We start from the raw sequence: 18180 nt of genomic DNA, 5'->3' as shown, positions 1-18180 counted from the left end.
CGTTATAATAGACTTACATTCGTGTTAGCTACTTTAAAGCTCTATATGCTCTTTTCGTAGTAATTAAGATTACATAAACTACTAATTCATCTAGTAATGGTATTACAGTCACCAATACTACTATCACTCTTCCACAACAATCTATCAAATCTAGCGTTATGGACATTAAGTTTACTATTGATTTGCATTTCTCCACTGATGATATCATAGCCACCAATGTTACCATCATAAATTAATATCTCTAATCATTTTTATATTTATGCTACTCTAGAACTTCTAGATACCCATTATCAGTTCATATTTCTATACAAGTATGGCATTCATACACTAAGTCCACTATTAACTTGCATTAACTAATATCATTTTACAATTATAATGTTCAGACACTAAATTTGCCAGTGACATGTAATTCTCCAATACCAAAGTACAAGTATAACCTTACGGGTTCCAATCCTACACATTACAATACACAATAATTATACTAATGTATTTAACACTTAATCAATGCAATATAATAATAGCATACATCTAGACAATATATATATATATATATATATATATATATATATATATATATATATATATATATAGAGAGAGAGAGAGAGAGAGAGAGATGGAGAAAAGAAGTGAGGTTACTCACCCGGTTAGTTAGTGAAGACTAACTATGGTTCCAAACTCAAGTTATTTCCATCGCTTGTCCAGACCTATTTGGACAATATAGATCAAGTTCATTAGAACATGTTGACTTACCGCTATATCAACCACAACGATCAATTACCTGTCCACTAACTAAACCCGGTAACCATTTGTTACCGAATTAATCAAGTTTCTAATTATAATTACCTTACGACTTAACCCGGTAATCCGTTGGCCCAGTCGAAAAATCTCGATAAACTAGTGTATATCACTTGTACTGCTCAAATTAAATATTTAGCTGATCACCGGGTTCGTAATAGCACAATATCATGAAATCTCGTACCACCTACTTGGGTCTAACAACTCTCTACAAAAATATTACATAAACATATTTACATAAAAACGAGATAAAAGATATCTCTACAAATTCTGTAATTCAACCCTCGTACCCCCGTACACCCAATACAATTTTGTGGTAACAACTATTGAGAAACACATCCTGAGCGTTTGCCCCAATCTTATGCGCAAAAATCCTTTAAACGACACAAATGGGGAGTATTTATACTTCAGACGCATCGAGCCATAGTGTCAAGGACTTCTCTGGATTTGCCACATTTTCATCCTCTCTACCCATGTATCTAGGTGACTCGGTTCACACATCATTGTGGTGACGCACCAAAGATTGTCTGACTTTGACATTCGTTAACTTTCTCGAAATAGCAACATACTTTGAACCTAACTTCAAACGGTAGAACTTTGTTTTCATTGATCTTTATATCCACATAATCGTCAGAGTAATCTATCACTTTTTTTACTAGCCTCTGTCCATTCTTACATAATAACACTTGTTATAAAAACGAGCATTAAATAGCAGTTAACAGACAAAATTTGACGGAGTGAGCAAAAATGATTTTTTGTTAAAAGTTTTGAAACTACAAGGACCATCTGGAAGGTTTTTTGAACTTAGTGCCTATATCGTATATTTCTAGAAAGCACAAAGACCATTTATGAAGTTTTGTCTTCCAAAAATAAACATAGTTTTTATATAGACAAAGTTTTAGAATCCATCCTTGCTATTTTAAAAGTGAGAAGTTGAGGATAATTAAAAAAACACTTTAAATATGCATTTTGTGGTTTCAAAAAATGACTTGATTGGTCCTTTTAACATTATGTATAATTGTGGTCCTTATCTCCCCCTCCCCCAATTGCACCTCACTTGAGGGCAATTTTGTCTTTTTGGACACAATTGTTTGATATAGCTACAAGTATAACCAAATTCGAATTAAGGTTGCGACTTTGTGTTTTTTTTTTTGCTCGTCATTTAGTTAAAGAAATTCATTACCAAAAAGGAACCACACATCCAGGACTCATGGTAAAGTGCAACAAAAATGAAAAACAAAAACAAATAAATTTTCTTAAAATGCCATTATCGTATCCGAGTCACTTCATAAATACATAACGGATCCGTTAAGTAAAATTGTAAATAAAGACATGAAAGAATGAATAATTGATAGAGATTATACGAAACTTGATCAATAGTTTTATGGTTAGTGTTTTTAGAAAGCACAAAAGTTTAGGATAAACTTGATTGGACTGTGGCGAATATTGTTACCGACAGTAACCAAAATATCGTCGAAGGTGATGGAGTAGAATTTAGAAGGTTGTGGGGTTATTTAGAGAATAAATTAAAGATTTAATCGCTTGGCTATGATTGTAAGTAACTTGACGATAATTGGAATTTGATTTGAGACTTCAGTTGATTAGCGATAACTAAAGAAGTCATGGTTATACATCACAACCCCCAGTTCACTTCATAGGTATTAAGAGTTTTCATAAACGGTTGGATAGTAGAGAATAGGTTTAACATAATTCAAACGGAATGTTAAAAAAAATATCAATCATGCCATTTTTTGAAACCACAATTGCAGATTTGAAGTGTTTTTGAAATATATCGTCAACTTGCTAGTTTTTGAAAAATACAAGGACCAATTCTGAAATTTCGAATGTAATCGATTTTAGAATAAAAATATAGTAGAAAATAGTAGAAGTTGTAAAACCTCTATCGATTTTAGAAGGGAAGTAAAGAGTAAAGACAGAAAAAAGATTCGTCCTGTAAATGATGTTGTCTTGGTCGAGTGTGACGTAAATGTAGTCAAACGACCTTTTTTACAACTCTATGTTCCTTTGTACTTGCCCCATGTCTCTCTTTCAACTTTGACCAAATCCAAATTCTACCCATGTGCTTTTGCATCTTAAAAGATAAAATGCACACAATAATAACTACTATTCTCTATGATATCTAGGGGTATTTTTCCTTTCGGGTCTATTTGTTTTATATATATATATATATATATATATATATATATATATATATATTAAAATTAAACTAAATAATATTCGGTTTATTCAGTTACGATTTATTTAGTTTGATTAATGGACTAAACCGAATAAAATTTTACACATAAAAACAAATATTAAATTAATATGAAAAACTTATTAAACCGTTACTAAACAAAGAAAATACACTAATATACAACATATTATATTCAATCTTTTATAGCGTGATATATATAATCACACAAAATTTTAGCAAAAGGGTATTTTGGACAATTAACTATAATTATAAAAGGAAAATTCTCGGATATTTATGGATAATTAATTCTCCTAATTTTAAAAATATGATTTTTTTTTAATTAATTCAATTTTAATTCTAACATATTTTGTAAAAATAACCGATTTATTCTGTCAGAATATTTTTTTAGTTAGAATGATGTTTTATCAAAATTTTATTATATTACACAAAGTTCTGGAATTCGAGGTTGAAAAATAACTACATTATAACATATTCTATCAGAATAACATAATACCAATCATAAACTACTAAATACATTTTGAAAACAATACACAAAATAGATTCTTGAACTAATAATATACCAAATAATTAATTGTGATTCTTTGAATAATAATAACATTCTGAAAGAATAACAAGTGTAATTCTTAAAAAATAACAACATTCTTAAACTTTAAGTGTGATGATTCTTTAATTCATTCTCCAAACCTTTCCCATTAGTTCTTCAAGCCATTTCTATCACAAATTTTGTTAGAATGCAACAGTAAAATTCTGTTAGAATACATTATCAACATATAAATATTAAAATTTTATCAAAATAAAACAGTAAAATTCTAGCAGAATTTATTATCAACATATAAATAATTAACCAAAACCATAATCGGAAGACATGAATAAAAAAAAATTAACAGATTTTTATCCTCTCAATTTATTAACAATCAAATGAATAAAAAAATCAATAGATTTGATACTTCCATGTTCATGCAAAACAATTTATAATACAACTGAAACAAAGTTGATTCAAGAGTTTTGTTAAACACCTTACTTACAACAAAAACCTTTATGAAGAAACCATTTATATTTGCCAAAAAATAGTTGAACTTATATAAAAAGATTGAATAGAAAATCCAGAAACCTGATTTAAACATTTTATCGAGTAGTTGGTATGCAGCATGAAACTTTCTTTAAATTCTTAATAATGACAACTTATCCCTTGGCCAATCTTGAAACCTGTGAAAAACATGAAAAACAAAAATCTTGTCTCTTAGGATTTTTAACAAACAGTTGGTAGACACTAAATAAATAATTGGTTGCTCAATGTCTTTTTCAAATTCAAGCACAAAGGGAGCTCAAACCTTCTATCACTCCATCCTCCTTAATGGGATTGCGAATGACATGATTAACCATTGGAGAACCAGCGATATCAGCCATAACCACTTTAGAAGAAATCTTCGATCCCATCACAGCACCCTCAGAACCATTCGACAATCCCAAACCCTTATTCTTAATAGAAATCGCATCACATCTAGCATCCAAAAGGGAATCCACCAAATTCACTCTAGACCTAGGGCCTTCAGATTTACTCACGTCACTCGATCCTTTTATCACATAAGATTTCACTTCTAATTCAAACTTATTGACAAGAACAGTGACTGATTTAGCTTTCAGAGGACCAGACGGTAACTTAGAAGCCTCACTAGAATCGATTTTCAGCTTGTTTCTCGGGTTCACATTTTTCCCCTTTCTTTTTTCATAATAACATCAGGTTCCAAATCAGGAGGAACCCCCTCCATGAGAACAACACCAACGTTATCCACGGAATAAGGAAGAAGAGACTAACAGATTAAGACCAACCACGATGCCTTCTCGATCGCCTGATGCCTTCTCGATATGATGAAGTAGGAGGACGAAGAAATCGGGTCTCTCATGTACATGCCAATCGATAAAAGAAAAGAGCAGGGATTAGGGTTAGTGAGATGAACAACGATTTAAAAAGGATCGGTGATACTCATTTAATGATTTTTTAAATAAACCATATATATTTTTGGTTTATAAAGGTAAAATGACTAAATCACCCTTTATTATTAATTAATGATTTCTTTTTCCTAAATTCTGATTGGAGCATTTAATGATTCTCTCTCTCTCTCTCTCTCTCTCTCTCCCTCTCCCCCCCCCCCTCTCTCTCTCTCTCTCTCTCTATATATATATATATATATATATATATATATATATATAAGACAAAATTACAAAAATGGTCCCTGTGGTTTGTGAAAACTCACAAAGTCAGTCACTGCTAATTTTTTTTTGATGCAAACGGTCCTTATGGTTTGACAAACTTGTGCGGATGGCCCTTTTTGCTAACGTCGTTAGTATTAAGCCATTAGGGACTAAATTTGTAATGGTATTTTCGTCTTTTCAAGTACAAAGAGACTGAATTCGTGATATTTGGTAAACTACAGGGACCATTTTTGTAATTCGTTTAAAAATAAATTAAATGACGGGAGGAGGATTCAAACTTAGGACCTCCTCCCCTTATTTCGAATCAACCTAAGCCTTATACCACTAAGCTACACCCTAACTTGGTTCATAATTTCAAAAGCTAGCTTATATTACTTAAAATCGTAATTATATTAACAATAAGATATAAATAAAATATTATATATATATATATATATATATATATATATATATATATATATATATATATAAAATAAAACAAAATATATTTTAGTGTATTGTAAAAAAAATAATTTTTAGAAACAATTTTTTTTAACTATTTATTATACGTAAAATATATTTTTTAATTTATTTTAAAAAATACATTTTTGCATAATATGTTATTGTACATTTCTGTGATCCTAAAACATATTTTTTCATATAAATTTTTTTTTACTTTCACATAGAAAAACAATTTTTTTACCTAGTTTTTTTATGGAAAATATGTTTTTTATATATTAAAAAATACGTTTTCGTACAAAATGTTATTACATTGTTATAATCCGAAATATATTTTTAAATATATAAAAAAACGTAATAACATATTATACAAAAACGTAATCCTAAAAAAAGCGTAACTTTTTTTTGTATATATTTATTTTATGTGAAGTATGTTTTTATGTATTTATAAAATACATTTTCGTATAATACGTTATTACGTTGTTAAAATCCTAAAATATACTTTTACGTTATCTTAACATCTTTAGTTGATTTAAAGCGAATATTCAAGTATTTTTTTACGTTATGTTTTCATGTTCTTAATGTTTTTACGTAAAAAAATACTTGTAGTTTTGTTTTAAACCAATTAAAGACATTAACATAACGTAAAAGTATATTATAAGATTATAATAGAAAATAACGTATTATACAAAAAATATATTTTTTAAATGCATAAAAAAATTATTTTACGTAAAATAAATACGTAAAATAACATATAAACTAATTGTAAAAATTCATTTTTTTTCTTCAATACGTAAAAGTACAATTTGTTTTATTAAAAAAAATTATGTAAAATAAATTGTAATATAATTTTTGAAAAAACATCATAACTGGTCTCTGTGTTTTCCCAGATTCTGAAGTTTAGTCCCCGTAGTTTAAAAATCTCATAGTTGGTCCCTATGATTTCAAAACTTTTGACAGGTGGTCCTTATCCCTCACACCGTTAGAATCCCACCGTTAACCCTTATTTCATTAAAATAATATAAGGGTAAATCGGTCTTTTCACCTGTGCCCTCTTCTTTATAACCAAATGCATGTCTATATTGGTCTAACCCTTCTCGCACCCACCGTCTTCTACTCTCACTCTACTGCTCACTCTACTGTGCATCGAATTCCAAAACGATTTCTGCGAGTGTCGAAGATGGCGATTTGTAGATGTGGAATGGAAACAACGAAGTTGACCTCATGGACGGATCGTAACCCAGGAAGGTAATTTTTGAATTGTTCAAGATGTGGGTTCGTAAGGTGGGTTGACCCTCCGATGTGTGCAAGGGCATTGGTGGTGATTCCAGGTTTAATAAGATCAATGAATCGATTAGAAGAGAGGGTTGCAATTGCAAGTGCAGAACTGTGGAACTACCGGCTTATGTTGTTCTGTTCATGGATGATTTTTTTTGGTTTTATTTTAACTAGTAAGGATTTGGATGGTAATATGATGGGGGTTTTTGGTTTCTTTGTACGCATCTAACTAGTTCAGGGGGTTTTGGATATTGATGGAATGGGTATTTTTGGTTTCATTTGGTTGTATGAAGTGTAACACATTAAGTTAACAGAAATGATGATTATGTATTTTGTTATAAATCTGTGGTTTTGATGTTTATTTTCGTATGATGCATTGTTATAACTGCATCTTGCAAATGGTTAAGAATGGTATTTCAAATCTACATTGTTATACATGCATCTTCTTGAGAAAGGTTTGGAGAGGGTAATTCATAAGCAAAATGTTGATAAAATCATTACAAAATGTTGATAAAATCATTACAAGTCTGTGTTTAACCCATACAAACATGAGACTTACTTTCAACATACTTAATGATGGAATGTCTTAACCCATACAAACATTACAAAAGACCTAATTACCATAATTTAAACAACCAAACCATAATTTATGTTTCAAAAGACCTAACTACCCAAACATCCAACTAACTACTTAACATATTTCCTAAATTACCCTTTCCCTTTCCTTGTGTCTTACCCTTTGCCTGTGTCTTCCCTTTTCCCTGTGTCTTCCCCTTTGATCCAACTTCACTAATGCCTCCCTGCCCTTTACATGTTCTTGAATTGTGCCCCTTGTTATGACACTTTGAACAAGTGACTGCAATAAATTTCCTGCTCAATTTAGTGGTTTGGCTGTTGGGCTCATCAACACCTCTCATTCTCTTGTTTTTTGGCCTCCCAACCTACACATATGCATTTATTATATTTAAAACATTAACATACATGCTGGCATTAAAAGTACATATCTAGCCTAGTTGACATAACAACCTGTGTGTGATGTTTTGGTGGAGTTAAAGTGAATGAACAATCACTTTTTGGCCACATTGAACGACCATTTATTGGATCAATTTTGTTCAGATACATGGCTCTCCATGTTGATAACTTATAGCAAGGATGGACCCAATCCTCAACATCAGGGGCATCTTCTCCATTTTCAATTTTGTTCCATATAGTAGAAACAACATGCCTACATGGAAAACCTGTAATCTCCCAGAACCTACAAGTGCAACTTCTTTCATTTAGGTTCACCACATACTGATCCTGCCATGTGCTTGCAACTTGGTACTTTCCTGCCCCATTATACTTAGCTACATACTTTGCTGCTTGAGTCTTAATCTCCTCTAAAATTATAGTTGCAGTAGTACTTAGTTCCCCTTGACACTTATCTATTTCCTTTTGCACAACACACAATCTCTTCATGAGATACTCTCTAATATACTCTAAGCAGGTGATGATTGGTTTATCCCTACCCTCCTCTATCTTAGCATTGAATACCTCACAAAGATTATTCAACAAACAATCAGTGTGTGCCCTACCTATGAAAACCATATTCAAAAAGAGAAATTACAAATTTTATATTAAAACATAAAACTCAACAACTTCTAAATGACATACCACTGAAGTGAGATTTAGACCATGTCTCTGCAAGAATCTTACACAACCAAGCATGAGCTTCATCATTCATTTTCTTCAACTGATCCATTGCATATTTAAAGTGATTTACTGTTGTTGCTCTACCACATTCCCAAACCAAGTCACTCAACTCTTTTCCTTTCCATTGTTTCTTCAAATTCTCCTGAATATGCCTCAAACAAAACCTATGTTCTGCATTGGGAAATACCTTTGCAACTGCTGGTATTATCCCCTTAAGAAATGCAAATTCAGTCAGTTTCATTTATAAAATTAGAAAATAAGCTACACTATCATGAGAAATAATTAGGTATAACATACCTTTTGTCTATCAAATATGAAGGTAAAATTTGAATTTGCTCCCAATTCTAAGTCTTCTCCTAACAGTTCCATGAACCAGGTCCAAGAACTAGTTGTCTCAGCCTCTACCACTGCATATGCTACCGGGTATATTACATTATTTGAGTCTCGACCCACAACAGTTAGTACCTGCCCAGGATATGGGCCTTTCAAGAATGTACCATCAACTCCCAGGAAATCCCTTAACCCAACTTTGAATCCCAACTTCAATGCACCTAGACATACATATATTCTTCTAAAAGTTCTTGTAGTAGTCAACAATGATGGTTCAGGATACACATCTATCCTAACAGTTGAACCAGGATTTGTGTTTAGCAGTTCCAAAGCATAATCCCTCATATACCCATATTGAAGTTGGTAGTCCCCACTAATCACACGTTCAGCCATTTGCTTTGCCCTACCAACCTTTTGAACTGACATACCAAGCTCCAACTTCTTACACAACTCCTCGTGTAAAGCTTTGATTGGAATTTTAGGGTTACTTTGAATTTGTGGAACAATTAAGTTTGCTAAATATTTGGAAGTACAAGCTTTAACTGATCTTGTCTGCAAACATTTATGGACTTCATGTACTGTTTTCACCAACCAATCTGTATTCTCATCTGGCCTCGAGATTTGGACTGCCCAAGGACATTTTCCGTTTTTACTAATCACATTTTTGCCCTTGCACTTTACCTTACTTCTAGTTGATGGCCCACCACATTGAACTATTTCAGTAGATTGTCCGTTTCACTTTACCTTACTTCTTGTTGATGGCCTACCACATTGAACTGTTTCAGTAGATTGGCCCACAACACCTCCACATTTGACCTTAATCCTGATTTTATCATTTTTTGCTAAGTATAGGGACCTCCTTGTATTTACAGCATGTGCTTGCATGTAGTCCACAACTTCCTTCTTTGTTTTGCAACACTGCGCCACCCTATATGGTTTTAAATGGATCTCCCCATGTGAGCATGGAGTTGACCTACTCAACTCCTTAAGCATTTTTGTCCTTTCATCTTCATTAAATCCTGCATACTGATAATCATCACTTTGAATAACTTTCAACTCTTCATCAACTATGTCATTACCTATACTTTCAGTTTGCTTGTTTAAAATTCCATGTTCATCTACATCCACATGACTTTGGAATTCACTCATGTCTACATCCACATCAAATTGCATGTTAGACTCATGTACAATGTAGTCACTATCATCATAATCATCTGCACTATAATCAAAACCATCTTCATTCTCACTATAGAAAGCATCTCCACTATCATCACTTACCATGCCCTCGAGAATTTCCATTTCTACTTGATTGTCTTCACCATTCGGTACACTGTACTCAACATCAAATTCAACATAAGTTGAATAATCATCTGTAAATGCTTCAAATTCATCGAGTCTTACACTTTGTTGTCCATCAATATCTTCAGAAATTGGTTCCTCTGCAAGATTGCCTAAATTGCTCTTACACACTTCTTCTATGTGGCCCATGATCAATCCTTCATTCACATCAATGACATTACTTCGTTGGCTAACTTGAGACATAACATATGGAACAATAGTCTTTGAATGATCCTGACTTTCATCCATATCTATTACATGTGACTGGTCAACAACATGGTTGGCAGGGGGGTCTAACTCAAGCTTTTTACTACACGATCCTACTTCTCTTCTACAAGGTTTTTTTTCTATTAAGTTCCGGTGACACACTCTCAGGTTCCAGTTCCTCGATAACAACTTTGGAAGGAGACTTAAAATAACTAGCTACCCTAGTCTGACCAATTTCAATATAGAACTTTACAAGTCTGTGCTTAGGGACATACGAAACCAATTTAAGAACATCTTGGTCATTCCCTAAAGGCAATAACCCGTAGTCTAAGGGAAATTCAGGGATACAGAAATGGTAGTAAAGAGTTTGTTCACCTTTGTACCCTAATTCTCGAACCATGTCATCGAGTTCATGGACTGAAAATAAATCAGTGTCAACGTCAGCTACGTATGATACACTACCATCGACGTATTTCCTTCCAGGTGACTTGGTGAAGACACCACTGTAGTGTATCTTCAACATGAAATAGTTATCATATCCCTCTACAAACACAAAAATAGAAAGGATAAAGAAGATGATTTATCTTCACAAATACATTCAAGGAAAACAAAAACTTCAGTTTTTTTTTTTTTTTTTTTTTTATAATGAAAAATCTTACCGTCTCTCGATTGCAAGTCCTTCAAGCACGCATTTTTTTCACGCAAACACCATATTGACAGAACCATTGTCCTTTGGTGCTGTGTAAACCCTAAACCCCAATTTCGATTCGAGGATAAGAGTGATCTGTTGAAGACGAAGTCATTGTGCTCTTGGGAGATGAAGAGTGTTTGGGAGTTGACGTGAAGAAGACAGTGGCATAATCATTTCCCTCAATAAAGAAGAGGGCACAGGTGAAAAGACCGATTTACCCTTATATTATTTTAATGAAATAAGGGTTAACGGTGGGATTCTAACGGTGTGAGGGATAAGGACCACCTGTCAAAAGTTTTGAAAGCATAGGGACCAACTATGAGATTTTTAAACTACGGGGACTAAACTTCAGAATCTGGGAAAACACAGGGACCATTTATGATGTTTTTTCTTAATTTTTTTATCTTTTTTTTTCGATTTTACGTAATATCATTTATTTTTCGGAACCACAAATCAAGTTTGGATGTAGCTTAGTGGTATAAGGCTTAGGTTGATTTGGGAGAGGCGGAGGAGGTCCCAAGTTCGAATCCTCCTCCCCATATTTAAATTCTTTTTAGTCCCTTTGTAGTTGAAAAGACGAAAATGCACTTACAAATTCAGTCCCTAACGGCTGAATACTAACGACGTTAGCAAATTTAAATTCTTTTTAGACGAATTACAAAAATGGTCCTTATGGTTTACCAAATATCACGAATTCAGTCCCTTTGTACTTGAAAAGACGAAAATGCACTTACAAATTCAGTCCCTAACGGCTGAATACTAACGGCGTTAGCAAAAAGGGCTATCCGTGCAAGTTTTTTAAACCACAAGGACCATTTGCATAAAAAAAATTAGCAGGGACTGATTTTGTGAGTTTTCACAAACCACAGGGACCATTTTTGTAATTTAATCTATATATAAGCTTATTTGATTTTTTCAATTTAATCAAAACAATTAAAATTTAACTAAAACTAAACCAACTAAAATCTCTTTATTCGGTTAATCAAACCGAATTAATCGAAAATCGAGTAACCCGAACCAAATAAATAAAACATTATTTGGTTCGGTTTGGTTATCCGATTTTGGTTTTTTGTCACACCCTTATACTATAAGTATATTTCACTCACATAAATTATCCAATTATAATGATACATAAACACAATTATACTCACAAAAAGGTACATAAAGCAATTTGATAGGTACATATAAATTCTCATTCTCTAATTATTAATCGGTAATTATTGTTTAAGAAATCATCAAAACAACCTTCCAACTTTATTAAAAGTGGCCTCTATTTTTCATCCTATGAATTATTTAAAATATGGTTACTAAAAATGCCTCTATTTTTCGTCCCATGGACTATTTAAAATATGGTTACTAAAAGTGGCTTCTATTTTTTGTCTCATGCATTATTTAAAATATCATTACTAAAAGTGGCTTCCATTTTTAGTCCCAACTCCCATAGATTATTTAAAATATCATTACTAAAAGTGACCATGGTTATGAAATACAAATAATGGTATCCAATTTATTTTATTTTCTTTGAGATTGTTTTTATTTATTTTTTTCGAACTTATGTGACCAAATTATAAGTTATGATGAAATTGATTGTTATTTTATGCTAAATTGAAGAAACATCAATATATTTTTATTTGTTTGAACAATATATATTACTTTTAGTTCTAATATAATATGATATATTTATCTATTGTTAAAATGTTATTTTAAAATTTGCATTAGAATTGTAACATTATATTTTCTTAGAATTTGGGTCTAAAAATATCACAAATATCATATTAAATGTATATATTTTCTAAAATCTGTTATTTTAACAATATTGTCTGGGTATAAGAAATCCGATTTTGAATAATCCAAAAACAATCAATTTGGAATTCAGACTTTTTTCCAAATCCAAAACAATGAATATAACTGTTGTTTTGCGTTTTTTTAAAAAAAAATAGAAGGTTGCAAAGAAGAATAGTTTTTCGGTTATGAAGGTTCTAACATTTTGCATGCAACATCCATCTTCCTTTTATACATGTAATCGATTAAGGATGGTTAATAGAAGATACAATACATCATCTGATATCATCAATAGGTTTTTGGTGGGAAATATGTGTTTGGACCATTTTCTGTTATAAAAAATCGTTTAGGTTTCGGGGAACTACTCCGTGAAACCCTATACTTAGGGAACTGCCTCTAGACCCTCGTATTCTCGAGTCCACATTTTTTCTTCCAAACGTGCACCACGCACCTCTAGTGTTGGATAATAAATTAAACACAGTTTGTCTTGATAGTAATAATAATTAATAAAATACATAGATAACACTAAAATCAACATATTTTTAACATATTTAATAATATTATATATTGAAAAATCTATTATGTGTGGTTTTCTTTATTAAGGGTACGTACATAAATTTATCACTTTTTAGACTTCCTTCTTTCTTATTCATATCAGGTTCTGATTTCTTGAGAGATATGATATCAATTTAATTATTCTTTCTTCATTTTCAATCAAAATTCGTTAATCTTTATATTGTTTAAAGCGGATATATCATAATTCATTATCAAGATTATTTCTTTATATAATTTGTTAGCAATTACACGTATTCGTTGAATTTGTATTGTTTTATGCATTTATCGTGAAGTTTTACATCTATATTGCAATTGTTTCATCGGATATTTGTTGTGAAGTTTGAGATTCATATTGCAATTGCATCATCTGATCGGAACTGATTTAATGTTCAAGTAGATCGTTTGTACGCTCTGAAGTGAGACAAATTCGAAAGTGATCAAGTTTTCATATGATCTCTATGACAATTGCATCATTTGATCGGAGCTGATTTAATTTTCAAGTAAACTGTGTGTACGCCCTAAAGTATGATTCGAAATTGATCAGATTTTAATATTTACAATTTTTTTGGTGTGTTTTTTGTTTTAATTTTTTTTCGTTCGGTTTCTATTTTATTTTATCATATTTTCATCGATATTAAGATTGTTTTTGTTGTTTATTACAGTTTAATTGGTTTATTATGTCAAATTTAAGTGTTATTGATAGTGATTTGTATTATTCGATGTGTGAGATGTGTAAGAGTGAATAAGATGTTGAGAACTTATTTATTGAAGGTATCAATAGTTGAATTCTTATGTTTTTTTTTATTTTGGTGATGATCATGTATTTACATTTGAATTTGTAAATCTGAATAAATTATCGTCTTATTCATATATAAATAAAAATGTGATAATTATAATTTCCAATTTATTATTATTTTCGTTTTATTCATATATGCATAAGTATTGTTTTTATTTTATACTTTTTGAATCATATGAATTTCATGTATTCACATATGATTGTTTTATTCATGCATTAATAAATATTGTTTTTTGGTTTATTCATATGTGAATAAAGAGTGCCTTTGTGTGTATTATTGATTATAATAATGTGTCACTAGATTGATTTATATTTTATAATTTTTTATCAGGTGAATCTTCGATTTCAATAGAAGATTGTAGTAATATAATTGAAGAACATGTCTATAAGCCAAATGTACCTGTTCAACTTATTCCATTTGAAGGTTTAATCTTCAAATCATTAAAGTTTACCATCAAAATGTATTCTGAGGATGCTGAAATTGGTGGTTTTGATGTGAGACTGAGCATACAGACAAGGTTTGGTAACAAGATTATAAAGAAGAAACATGTTATATGTAATCGTTGTGGCAAATAGAGAAAGAAATCTTGTGACATATTGGGTACAAGTGGTGTTAGGAGGAAACAAAATTCAAATTCAAGAGTTATTGTTTGTCAAGCAAAGATTATATTTGAATATGTGTATGGAATTCGAGATTGTAAAGTTTTTCATTTTGATGAACTTCACAACCATCCACTTGAGAAGATAAGTGATTTTGAAAAAAAGAGCGAGACAAATGTCGTATTCAGAAACAGATTTTATAGTGCATGCTTCCATATCAAAAATAGGTCCAACTATGGCTCATAAGTTGAGGGAAAGTTTGAGAGGTGGGTATGAGTTTGTAAAGCCCAAAGTAGTTGACTATAAAAATTTAAGGAGAGATATCAACATGGTTATAGGTTATAAAGAGGCCCATTTGATAGTATATATGGGTCATCGACTAGATTAGATGACAACACTTGACTATTCTAGAAGGTCTAGTGAATTATGTTGCTAGTGTGGACTTATAACCCACAAATGTAGATAAAATGTGATACCATATTTATCAAAGACTTTATACATTGGTTGCCTTTAAATGCATTACATTGGCTAAGGAGTCTCGTAGCTGTGTAGTCAACAGTTGCTCAGGTGATTGATTAAGTAAGGTGATTCTTCCAGACGATCCTCGAATTAGGATTTGTGAGAGTCCATTAGGTAAGGTAGGTGGTCTTACATCAAATTATATACACATATAATGTTTTCTTGTAGGAATGTAATTGTAATTTAAATTACTATTAAATTATTATGGGCTTGAAAACCTAATCATCTCACCAGGTTTCCGAAACCCAACCCACTCAATTTATATGCATCACAGGTAGCGAAACTAAGGCTGTTGGAAACTAAATACGGTGCCGATTGAAATAATAGATGCGAATGTAATAGTATTTCAGTACCTTTTTATCTTTTTACATTGTAACCTATGTTTGGATATTAATCGTGACATCCATGGTATTTTAATAAAATGAAATAACTTGTGTTATCTCAATTTATTAAACTGATATTTTTCACAACACAACAACTTAAAGTGTAAAGAAAAAGTTTTAATTGGTTATGAAAATAAGCGGGTGTCACATTTGTCTCCAGTAGAAATCCTTATACAACTTAAAGCAAGCCCCATGAGCTTGGTTTCACAGGTTCACAAAATTCATCACTTAGATCGAATTTATTCACAACAAGTTCGACTCCTCCTTGTTCACTTACCAGGATGGCTCTCACACCGCCTTCCTGCTTCTATACGTTGATGATATCATCATTACGACTTCCTCGACTGATCTGATTTCTCGTATCATGCCTCTTCTCTCCATCGAGTTTGCCATGACGAATTTGGGTGACTTATCTTATTTTTCTAGGAATTTCAATTACAAGGGATCACTTAGGATTATTTCTTTCTCAACGTCAATACGTTTTAGATCTCCTTGATCGAGCTCACATGTCATCGTGTAATCCTTTTCGTACACCTGCTGACACCCAATCTAAGTTGGATCATAGCAGTACTTCTTTTCAGGACCAGACACTCTACTTAGCCTTGAGGGTGGGATCCAGTACTTGAATTTCACTCGTCCATATATTGTATTTGTTGTTTAACAGATTTTTCTCTACATGCATGACCCCCACGAGCCACACTTTCATGCGCCTAAGCGTATTCTAAGGTATATTCGGTTACTCTGGATCACATGCTTCATATTCATCCCTCCTCCACTATGATCCTTATTGCTTACTCTGATACAGATTGGTGAAGGGTGGGGGGGGGGGGGTCTGGCTTCTCGTCGCTCCACTAATGGCTATTGCGTTTATCTCGGTTATAACTTTATTTCATGGCCTTCAAAACACCAACCTACTGTCTCTCTCTCAAGCGTTGAAGCGGAATATAGGGGTGTAGTTAATGTCGTAGCCGAAACATGTTGAATGCGCAACCTTCTTCATGAACTTTACTACACGGTGACCAAAGCTACCATTGTTATTGTGACAACGTCCGCGTGATCTACCTATCGTCCAATCCCGTCCAACACCAACGAACCAGGGACATTGAGATTGATATACATTTTGTATAGGATAAAGTCGCCACTAGGCAAGTTTGTGTCTTACGTGTCTCTTCCAGTCATCCATACGCATACATCTTCACAAAGGGCCTCATGACCTCACTTTTCACATATTTTCGGTCCAATTTGAGAGTTTGCTCTAGTGCTCCCGCTCAAATTGCGAGGGTGTATTAGTGTATATTATGTATTTAGCCTATGTTCTAGATAGCCCATGTATTGTATTTGTTGTAAGCCCGCTAGGTTACATCCCGTGTGTGCATGTTATATATATATATATATATATATATATATATATATATATATATATACACACACACACACACACACACACACACACTTATGGAATGAAATTATCTTTTATGGGAAAATATTATAACTCCAATTAATCTTACCACTATTAGGGGGTCTGTCCCTTGGACCCTGCTATGAACACTGCCCCTAGGACCCTATAAGGGGATGCGTTCCCTTTGACCACTTTATTATGACGTACCGACTTATAATTCGATCTTATATGTGTATGTTCTCTATGTTCAACAAACATATACTATAAAATACAAAAAATAATCCTTTAGTTCACATGCTACTTTTAATTATACAAAATGTTTGATGCCACTAAAACCACAAATAAGCCTTTTTATGTGAACACAAAAACCCAAATTATCAACTTCAATAAGATATGAATAAAACTAATGGTCTATTTACCGCTTGATATTTGTCTCTGTTTCTAATTTTCTCTTAAATTTTGATTTAAGATGTAACAGAATTAATAAAATCGATAAGCTTTTATATTTCTAATAATAAGTATATTCTCCTGCTTAATGGCATATACCACTTCCTCAAATAATATATCACTAGGTGTGAGACCCGTATATTATATGAGTTGATTTAAAAAATGATTAAACTTAAAGTATAAAAATAAAATAATTTTTAATGTACAACTTTAAAATAAGAAAGAAAGAAACTTATTTATTACAATTTAATATCATATATATGATATTTAATACTTTACATATATAAGTATATGACTTTAGTTAAAAATTAAAACAAACCAAAAATTGACAACTGGATAATATTTATTTCAAAATTACCACAAAATGACAAGTGTCAAAACTCATGAGAGATTGACAAGTGGCAAAAAAACCTTCATTTATTAAGGAGGATTTTATATACCATTTCCTCAGATATTATACTAGGTGTGAGACTCATGTATTACATGGGTTTAATTAAAAAA

The sequence above is a fragment of the Lactuca saligna genome, chromosome 2 (assembly GCF_052625555.1).
Source record: "Lactuca saligna cultivar CGN05327 chromosome 2, ASM5262555v1, whole genome shotgun sequence".
Taxonomy (NCBI): domain Eukaryota; kingdom Viridiplantae; phylum Streptophyta; class Magnoliopsida; order Asterales; family Asteraceae; genus Lactuca; species Lactuca saligna.
The sequence above is the reverse complement of the archived record's forward strand: the minus strand, read 5'-3'. Positions refer to the sequence as shown.